Here is a 10,865-nt window from a genome sequence, read left to right as displayed (position 1 = left end):
TATGTCAGAGACACTGAGAAGAAGCCCCAATGTTCCCTCCAGGCACTTTCAGTGTGGCTGCCTTCTGCACGTGGTTCCTGGTTTCACTGCGGCTCTGAAGAGAATGTTAGCAAAGAGGTAACCGGGACAGTGAAAACAGTACTCAAAGACAGGGAGAGCAAGCTCTCTCTTGGCACTTTGGCTGTGGGACATACAGCGAGATGTTTGCTGCTTTTGCGTTTGGCTGTTGGGAGATTTACAGCACAAAGATATCTAGTTGATTTGAAGCAGTTCCGAGAAAGTCTAAACATAATCCCCACTTCTCCCTCCTGGCACTTTCCATGTGGGAGATATAGCAGGATGTATATTGGTTTTGAGGACAACTCAATGGACAGTGTAGGGAGAAAAGGTCCTGGCTCCTTGAATGCCGTTTCTGGAGACACTGCGATCAATGTGGGAGATATGTCAAGATGTGTGTTTGTTTTGAGGACGGCTCTCTGGAGAGTCTTAGCAAAGAGGTCACACAGATAATCAGAGCAATTCTCAGAGACACTGAGAACAAGCTCCGCAATTCCCTCCTGGCACTTTCCCTGTAGGAGATACCGCAAGACGTTTCTGTATATTGGGCACAGCGCTCTGCACGGTGTTAGCAGAGACTTTCCCGGGACAGTGAAACCCTATGTCAGAGACACTGAGAAGAAGCCCCAATGTTCCCTCCAGGCACTTTCAGTGTGGCTGCCTTCTGCACGTGGTTCCTGGTTTCACTGCGGCTCTGAAGAGAATGTTAGCAAAGAGGTAACCGGGACAGTGAAAACAGTACTCAAAGACAGGGAGAGCAAGCTCTCTCTTGGCACTTTGGATGTGGGACATACAGCGAGATGTTTGCTGCTTTTGCGTTTGGCTGTTGGGAGATTTACAGCACAAAGATATCTAGTTGATTTGAAGCAGTTCCGAGAAAGTCTAAACATAATCCCCACTTCTCCCTCCTGGCACTTTCCATGTGGGAGATATAGCAGGATGTATATTGGTTTTGAGGACAACTCAATGGACAGTGTAGGGAGAAAAGTTCCTGGCTCCTTGAATGCCGTTTCTGGAGACACTGCGATCAATGTGGGAGATATGTCAAGATGTGTGTTTGTTTTGAGGACGGCTCTCTGGAGAGTCTTAGCAAAGAGGTCACACAGATAATCAGAGCAATTCTCAGAGACACTGAGAACAAGCTCCGCAATTCCCTCCTGGCACTTTCCCTGTAGGAGATACCGCAAGACGTTTCTGTATATTGGGCACAGCGCTCTGCACGGTGTTAGCAGAGACTTTCCCGGGACAGTGAAACCCTATGTCAGAGACACTGAGAAGAAGCCCCAATGTTCCCTCCAGGCACTTTCAGTGTGGGTGCCTTCTCCACGTGGTTCCTGGTTTCACTGCAGCTCTGAAGAGAATGTTAGCAAAGAGGTAACCGGGACAGTGAAAACAGTACTCAAAGACAGGGAGAGCAAGCTCTCTCTTGGCACTTTGGATGTGGGACATACAGCGAGATGTTTGCTGCTTTTGCGTTTGGCTGTTGGGAGATTTACAGCACAAAGATATCTAGTTGATTTGAAGCAGTTCCGAGAAAGTCTAAACATAATCCCCACTTCTCCCTCCTGGCACTTTCCATGTGGGAGATATAGCAGGATGTATATTGGTTTTGAGGACAACTCAATGGACAGTGTAGGGAGAAAAGGTCCTGGCTCCTTGAATGCCGTTTCTGGAGACACTGCGATCAATGTGGGAGATACGTCAAGATGTGTGTTTGTTTTGAGGACGGCTCTCTGGAGAGTCTTAGCAAAGAGGTCACACAGATAATCAGAGCAATTCTCAGAGACACTGAGAACAAGCTCCGCAATTCCCTCCTGGCACTTTCCCTGTAGGAGATACCGCAAGACGTTTCTGTATATTGGGCACAGCGCTCTGCACGGTGTTAGCAGAGACTTTCCCGGGACAGTGAAACCCTATGTCAGAGACACTGAGAAGAAGCCCCAATGTTCCCTCCAGGCACTTTCAGTGTGGGTGCCTTCTCCACGTGGTTCCTCGTTTCACTGCATCTCTGAAGAGAATGTTAGCAAAGAGGTAACCGGGACAGTGAAAACAGTACTCAAAGACAGGGAGAGCAAGCTCTCTCTTGGCACTTTGGATGTGGGACATACAGCGAGATGTTTGCTGCTTTTGCGTTTGGCTGTTGGGAGATTTACAGCACAAAGATATCTAGTTGATTTGAAGCAGTTCCGAGAAAGTCTAAACATAATCCCCACTTCTCCCTCCTGGCACTTTCCATGTGGGAGATATAGCAGGATGTATATTGGTTTTGAGGACAACTCAATGGACAGTGTAGGGAGAAAAGGTCCTGGCTCCTTGAATGCCGTTTCTGGAGACACTGCGATCAATGTGGGAGATATGTCAAGATGTGTGTTTGTTTTGAGGACGGCTCTCTGGAGAGTCTTAGCAAAGAGGTCACAGGGATAATCAGAGCAATTCTCAGAGACACTGAGAACAAGCTCCGCAATTCCCTCCTGGCACTTTCCCTGTAGGAGATACCGCAAGACGTTTCTGTATATTGGGCACAGCGCTCTGCACGGTGTTAGCAGAGACTTTCCCGGGACAGTGAAACCCTATGTCAGAGACACTGAGAAGAAGCCCCAATGTTCCCTCCAGGCACTTTCAGTGTGGCTGCCTTCTCCACGTGGTTCCTGGTTTCACTGCGGCTCTGAAGAGAATGTTAGCAAAGAGGTAACCGGGACAGTGAAAACAGTACTCAAAGACAGGGAGAGCAAGCTCTCTCTTGGCACTTTGGCTGTGGGACATACAGCGAGATGTTTGCTGCTTTTGCGTTTGGCTGTTGGGAGATTTACAGCACAAAGATATCTAGTTGATTTGAAGCAGTTCCGAGAAAGTCTAAACATAATCCCCACTTCTCCCTCCTGGCACTTTCCATGTGGGAGATATAGCAGGATGTATATTGGTTTTGAGGACAACTCAATGGACAGTGTAGGGAGAAAAGGTCCTGGCTCCTTGAATGCCGTTTCTGGAGACACTGCGATCAATGTGGGAGATATGTCAAGATGTGTGTTTGTTTTGAGGACGGCTCTCTGGAGAGTCTTAGCAAAGAGGTCACACAGATAATCAGAGCAATTCTCAGAGACACTGAGAACAAGCTCCGCAATTCCCTCCTGGCACTTTCCCTGTAGGAGATACCGCAAGACGTTTCTGTATATTGGGCACAGCGCTCTGCACGGTGTTAGCAGAGACTTTCCCGGGACAGTGAAACCCTATGTCAGAGACACTGAGAAGAAGCCCCAATGTTCCCTCCAGGCACTTTCAGTGTGGCTGCCTTCTGCACGTGGTTCCTGGTTTCACTGCGGCTCTGAAGAGAATGTTAGCAAAGAGGTAACCGGGACAGTGAAAACAGTACTCAAAGACAGGGAGAGCAAGCTCTCTCTTGGCACTTTGGATGTGGGACATACAGCGAGATGTTTGCTGCTTTTGCGTTTGGCTGTTGGGAGATTTACAGCACAAAGATATCTAGTTGATTTGAAGCAGTTCCGAGAAAGTCTAAACATAATCCCCACTTCTCCCTCCTGGCACTTTCCATGTGGGAGATATAGCAGGATGTATATTGGTTTTGAGGACAACTCAATGGACAGTGTAGGGAGAAAAGGTCCTGGCTCCTTGAATGCCGTTTCTGGAGACACTGCGATCAATGTGGGAGATATGTCAAGATGTGTGTTGGTTTTGAGGACGGCTCTCTGGAGAGTCTTAGCAAAGAGGTCACACAGATAATCAGAGCAATTCTCAGAGACACTGAGAACAAGCTCCGCAATTCCCTCCTGGCACTTTCCCTGTAGGAGATACCGCAAGACGTTTCTGTATATTGGGCACAGCGCTCTGCACGGTGTTAGCAGAGACTTTCCCGGGACAGTGAAACCGTATGTCAGAGACACTGAGAAGAAGCCCCAATGTTCCCTCCAGGCACTTTCAGTGTGGGTGCCTTCTCCACGTGGTTCCTGGTTTCACTGCGGCTCTGAAGAGAATGTTAGCAAAGAGGTAACCGGGACAGTGAAAACAGTACTCAAAGACAGGGAGAGCAAGCTCTCTCTTGGCACTTTGGATGTGGGACATACAGCGAGATGTTTGCTGCTTTTGCGTTTGGCTGTTGGGAGATTTACAGCACAAAGATATCTAGTTGATTTGAAGCAGTTCCGAGAAAGTCTAAACATAATCCCCACTTCTCCCTCCTGGCACTTTCCATGTGGGAGATATAGCAGGATGTATATTGGTTTTGAGGACAACTCAATGGACAGTGTAGGGAGAAAAGGTCCTGGCTCCTTGAATGCCGTTTCTGGAGACACTGCGATCAATGTGGGAGATATGTCTAGATGTGTGTTGGTTTTGAGGACGGCTCTCTGGAGAGTCTTAGCAAAGAGGTCACACAGATAATCAGAGCAATTCTCAGAGACACTGAGAACAAGCTCCACAATTCCCTCCTGGCACTTTCCCTGTAGGAGATACCGCAAGACGTTTCTGTATATTGGGCACAGCGCTCTGCACGGTGTTAGCAGAGACTTTCCCGGGACAGTGAAACCCTATGTCAGAGACACTGAGAAGAAGCCCCAATGTTCCCTCCAGGCACTTTCAGTGTGGGTGCCTTCTCCACGTGGTTCCTGGTTTCACTGCGGCTCTGAAGAGAATGTTAGCAAAGAGGTAACCGGGACAGTGAAAACAGTACTCAAAGACAGGGAGAGCAAGCTCTCTCTTGGCACTTTGGATGTGGGACATACAGCGAGATGTTTGCTGCTTTTGCGTTTGGCTGTTGGGAGATTTACAGCACAAAGATATCTAGTTGATTTGAAGCAGTTCCGAGAAAGTCTAAACATAATCCCCACTTCTCCCTCCTGGCACTTTCCATGTGGGAGATATAGCAGGATGTATATTGGTTTTGAGGACAACTCAATGGACAGTGTAGGGAGAAAAGGTCCTGGCTCCTTGAATGCCGTTTCTGGAGACACTGCGATCAATGTGGGAGATATGTCAAGATGTGTGTTGGTTTTGAGGACGGCTCTCTGGAGAGTCTTAGCAAAGAGGTCACACAGATAATCAGAGCAATTCTCAGAGACACTGAGAACAAGCTCCACAATTCCCTCCTGGCACTTTCCCTGTAGGATATACCGCAAGACGTTTCTGTATATTGGGCACAGCGCTCTGCAGGGTGTTAGCAGAGACTTTCCCGGGACAGTGAAACCCTATGTCAGAGACACTGAGAAGAAGCCCCAATGTTCCCTCCAGGCACTTTCAGTGTGGGTGCCTTCTCCACGTGGTTCCTGGTTTCACTGCAGCTCTGAAGAGAATGTTAGCAAAGAGGTAACCGGGACAGTGAAAACAGTACTCAAAGACAGGGAGAGCAAGCTCTCTCTTGGCACTTTGGATGTGGGACATACAGCGAGATGTTTGCTGCTTTTGCGTTTGGCTGTTGGGAGATTTACAGCACAAAGATATCTAGTTGATTTGAAGCAGTTCCGAGAAAGTCTAAACATAATCCCCACTTCTCCCTCCTGGCACTTTCCATGTGGGAGATATAGCAGGATGTATATTGGTTTTGAGGACAACTCAATGGACAGTGTAGGGAGAAAAGGTCCTGGCTCCTTGAATGCCGTTTCTGGAGACACTGCGATCAATGTGGGAGATATGTCAAGATGTGTGTTTGTTTTGAGGACGGCTCTCTGGAGAGTCTTAGCAAAGAGGTCACACAGATAATCAGAGCAATTCTCAGAGACACTGAGAACAAGCTCCGCAATTCCCTCCTGGCACTTTCCCTGTAGGAGATACCGCAAGACGTTTCTGTATATTGGGCACAGCGCTCTGCACGGTGTTAGCAGAGACTTTCCCGGGACAGTGAAACCCTATGTCAGAGACACTGAGAAGAAGCCCCAATGTTCCCTCCAGGCACTTTCAGTGTGGGTGCCTTCTCCACGTGGTTCCTGGTTTCACTGCAGCTCTGAAGAGAATGTTAGCAAAGAGGTAACCGGGACAGTGAAAACAGTACTCAAAGACAGGGAGAGCAAGCTCTCTCTTGGCACTTTGGATGTGGGACATACAGCGAGATGTTTGCTGCTTTTGCGTTTGGCTGTTGGGAGATTTACAGCACAAAGATATCTAGTTGATTTGAAGCAGTTCCGAGAAAGTCTAAACATAATCCCCACTTCTCCCTCCTGGCACTTTCCATGTGGGAGATATAGCAGGATGTATATTGGTTTTGAGGACAACTCAATGGACAGTGTAGGGAGAAAAGGTCCTGGCTCCTTGAATGCCGTTTCTGGAGACACTGCGATCAATGTGGGAGATATGTCAAGATGTGTGTTGGTTTTGAGGACGGCTCTCTGGAGAGTCTTAGCAAAGAGGTCACACAGATAATCAGAGCAATTCTCAGAGACACTGAGAACAAGCTCCGCAATTCCCTCCTGGCACTTTCCCTGTAGGAGATACCGCAAGACGTTTCTGTATATTGGGCACAGCGCTCTGCACGGTGTTAGCAGAGACTTTCCCGGGACAGTGAAACCGTATGTCAGAGACACTGAGAAGAAGCCCCAATGTTCCCTCCAGGCACTTTCAGTGTGGGTGCCTTCTCCACGTGGTTCCTGGTTTCACTGCGGCTCTGAAGAGAATGTTAGCAAAGAGGTAACCGGGACAGTGAAAACAGTACTCAAAGACAGGGAGAGCAAGCTCTCTCTTGGCACTTTGGATGTGGGACATACAGCGAGATGTTTGCTGCTTTTGCGTTTGGCTGTTGGGAGATTTACAGCACAAAGATATCTAGTTGATTTGAAGCAGTTCCGAGAAAGTCTAAACATAATCCCCACTTCTCCCTCCTGGCACTTTCCATGTGGGAGATATAGCAGGATGTATATTGGTTTTGAGGACAACTCAATGGACAGTGTAGGGAGAAAAGGTCCTGGCTCCTTGAATGCCGTTTCTGGAGACACTGCGATCAATGTGGGAGATATGTCTAGATGTGTGTTGGTTTTGAGGACGGCTCTCTGGAGAGTCTTAGCAAAGAGGTCACACAGATAATCAGAGCAATTCTCAGAGACACTGAGAACAAGCTCCACAATTCCCTCCTGGCACTTTCCCTGTAGGAGATACCGCAAGACGTTTCTGTATATTGGGCACAGCGCTCTGCACGGTGTTAGCAGAGACTTTCCCGGGACAGTGAAACCCTATGTCAGAGACACTGAGAAGAAGCCCCAATGTTCCCTCCAGGCACTTTCAGTGTGGGTGCCTTCTCCACGTGGTTCCTGGTTTCACTGCAGCTCTGAAGAGAATGTTAGCAAAGAGGTAACCGGGACAGTGAAAACAGTACTCAAAGACAGGGAGAGCAAGCTCTCTCTTGGCACTTTGGATGTGGGACATACAGCGAGATGTTTGCTGCTTTTGCGTTTGGCTGTTGGGAGATTTACAGCACAAAGATATCTAGTTGATTTGAAGCAGTTCCGAGAAAGTCTAAACATAATCCCCACTTCTCCCTCCTGGCACTTTCCATGTGGGAGATATAGCAGGATGTATATTGGTTTTGAGGACAACTCAATGGACAGTGTAGGGAGAAAAGGTCCTGGCTCCTTGAATGCCGTTTCTGGAGACACTGCGATCAATGTGGGAGATATGTCAAGATGTGTGTTTGTTTTGAGGACGGCTCTCTGGAGAGTCTTAGCAAAGAGGTCACACAGATAATCAGAGCAATTCTCAGAGACACTGAGAACAAGCTCCACAATTCCCTCCTGGCACTTTCCCTGTAGGATATACCGCAAGACGTTTCTGTATATTGGGCACAGCGCTCTGCAGGGTGTTAGCAGAGACTTTCCCGGGACAGTGAAACCCTATGTCAGAGACACTGAGAAGAAGCCCCAATGTTCCCTCCAGGCACTTTCAGTGTGGGTGCCTTCTCCACGTGGTTCCTGGTTTCACTGCGGCTCTGAAGAGAATGTTAGCAAAGAGGTAACCGGGACAGTGAAAACAGTACTCAAAGACAGGGAGAGCAAGCTCTCTCTTGGCACTTTGGATGTGGGACATACAGCGAGATGTTTGCTGCTTTTGCGTTTGGCTGTTGGGAGATTTACAGCACAAAGATATCTAGTTGATTTGAAGCAGTTCCGAGAAAGTCTAAACATAATCCCCACTTCTCCCTCCTGGCACTTTCCATGTGGGAGATATAGCAGGATGTATATTGGTTTTGAGGACAACTCAATGGACAGTGTAGGGAGAAAAGCTCCTGGCTCCTTGAATGCCGTTTCTGGAGACACTGCGATCAATGTGGGAGATATGTCAAGATGTGTGTTGGTTTTGAGGACGGCTCTCTGGAGAGTCTTAGCAAAGAGGTCACACAGATAATCAGAGCAATTCTCAGAGACACTGAGAACAAGCTACGCAATTCCCTCCTGGCACTTTCCCTGTAGGAGATACCGCAAGACGTTTCTGTATATTGGGCACAGCGCTCTGCACGGTGTTAGCAGAGACTTTCCCGGGACAGTGAAACCCTATGTCAGAGACACTGAGAAGAAGCCCCAATGTTCCCTCCAGGCACTTTCAGTGTGGGTGCCTTCTCCACGTGGTTCCTGGTTTCACTGCAGCTCTGAAGAGAATGTTAGCAAAGAGGTAACCGGGACAGTGAAAACAGTACTCAAAGACAGGGAGAGCAAGCTCTCTCTTGGCACTTTGGATGTGGGACATACAGCGAGATGTTTGCTGCTTTTGCATTTGGCTGTTGGGAGATTTACAGCACAAAGCTATCTAGTTGATTTGAAGCAGTTCCGAGAAAGTCTAAACATAATCCCCACTTCTCCCTCCTGGCACTTTCCATGTGGGAGATATAGCAGGATGTATATTGGTTTTGAGGACAACTCAATGGACAGTGTAGGGAGAAAAGGTCCTGGCTCCTTGAATGCCGTTTCTGGAGACACTGCGATCAATGTGGGAGATATGTCAAGATGTGTGTTTGTTTTGAGGACGGCTCTCTGGAGAGTCTTAGCAAAGAGGTCACACAGATAATCAGAGCAATTCTCAGAGACACTGAGAACAAGCTCCGCAATTCCCTCCTGGCACTTTCCCTGTAGGAGATACCGCAAGACGTTTCTGTACATTGGGCACAGCGCTCTGCACGGTGTTAGCAGAGACTTTCCCGGGACAGTGAAACCCTATGTCAGAGACACTGAGAAGAAGCCCCAATGTTCCCTCCAGGCACTTTCAGTGTGGGTGCCTTCTCCACGTGGTTCCTGGTTTCACTGCAGCTCTGAAGAGAATGTTAGCAAAGAGGTAACCGGGACAGTGAAAACAGTACTCAAAGACAGGGAGAGCAAGCTCTCTCTTGGCACTTTGGATGTGGGACATACAGCGAGATGTTTGCTGCTTTTGCGTTTGGCTGTTGGGAGATTTACAGCACAAAGATATCTAGTTGATTTGAAGCAGTTCCGAGAAAGTCTAAACATAATCCCCACTTCTCCCTCCTGGCACTTTCCATGTGGGAGATATAGCAGGATGTATATTGGTTTTGAGGACAACTCAATGGACAGTGTAGGGAGAAAAGCTCCTGGCTCCTTGAATGCCGTTTCTGGAGACACTGCGATCAATGTGGGAGATATGTCAAGATGTGTGTTTGTTTTGAGGACGGCTCTCTGGAGAGTCTTAGCAAAGAGGTCACACAGATAATCAGAGCAATTCTCAGAGACACTGAGAACAAGCTCCGCAATACCCTCCTGGCACTTTCCCTGTAGGAGATACCGCAAGACGTTTCTGTATATTGGGCACAGCGCTCTGCACGGTGTTAGCAGAGACTTTCCCGGGACAGTGAAACCCTATGTCAGAGACACTGAGAAGAAGCCCCAATGTTCCCTCCAGGCACTTTCAGTGTGGGTGCCTTCTCCACGTGGTTCCTGGTTTCACTGCGGCTCTGAAGAGAATGTTAGCAAAGAGGTAACCGGGACAGTGAAAACAGTACTCAAAGACAGGGAGAGCAAGCTCTCTCTTGGCGCTTTGGATGTGGGACATACAGCGAGATGTTTGCTGCTTTTGCGTTTGGCTGTTGGGAGATTTACAGCACAAAGATATCTAGTTGATTTGAAGCAGTTCCGAGAAAGTCTAAACATAATCCCCACTTCTCCCTCCTGGCACTTTCCATGTGGGAGATATAGCAGGATGTATATTGGTTTTGAGGACAACTCAATGGACAGTGTAGGGAGAAAAGCTCCTGGCTCCTTGAATGCCGTTTCTGGAGACACTGCGATCAATGTGGGAGATATGTCAAGATGTGTGTTGGTTTTGAGGACGGCTCTCTGGAGAGTCTTAGCAAAGAGGTCACACAGATAATCAGAGCAATTCTCAGAGACACTGAGAACAAGCTCCGCAATTCCCTCCTGGCACTTTCCCTGTAGGAGATACCGCAAGACGTTTCTGTATATTGGGCACAGCGCTCTGCACGGTGTTAGCAGAGACTTTCCCGGGACAGTGAAACCCTATGTCAGAGACACTGAGAAGAAGCCCCAATGTTCCCTCCAGGCACTTTCAGTGTGGCTGCCTTCTCCACGTGGTTCCTGGTTTCACTGCAGCTCTGAAGAGAATGTTAGCAAAGAGGTAACCGGGACAGTGAAAACAGTACTCAAAGACAGGGAGAGCAAGCTCTCTCTTGGCACTTTGGATGTGGGACATACAGCGAGATGTTTGCTGCTTTTGCGTTTGGCTGTTGGGAGATTTACAGCACAAAGATATCTAGTTGATTTGAAGCAGTTCCGAGAAAGTCTAAACATAATCCCCACTTCTCCCTCCTGGCACTTTCCATGTGGGAGATATAGCAGGATGTATATTGGTTT

This window comes from Larus michahellis, unplaced genomic scaffold (genome assembly GCF_964199755.1).
Source record: "Larus michahellis unplaced genomic scaffold, bLarMic1.1 SCAFFOLD_37, whole genome shotgun sequence".
In the NCBI taxonomy this organism is placed as follows: Eukaryota; Metazoa; Chordata; class Aves; order Charadriiformes; family Laridae; genus Larus; species Larus michahellis.
This window is presented reverse-complemented; position numbering follows the sequence as displayed.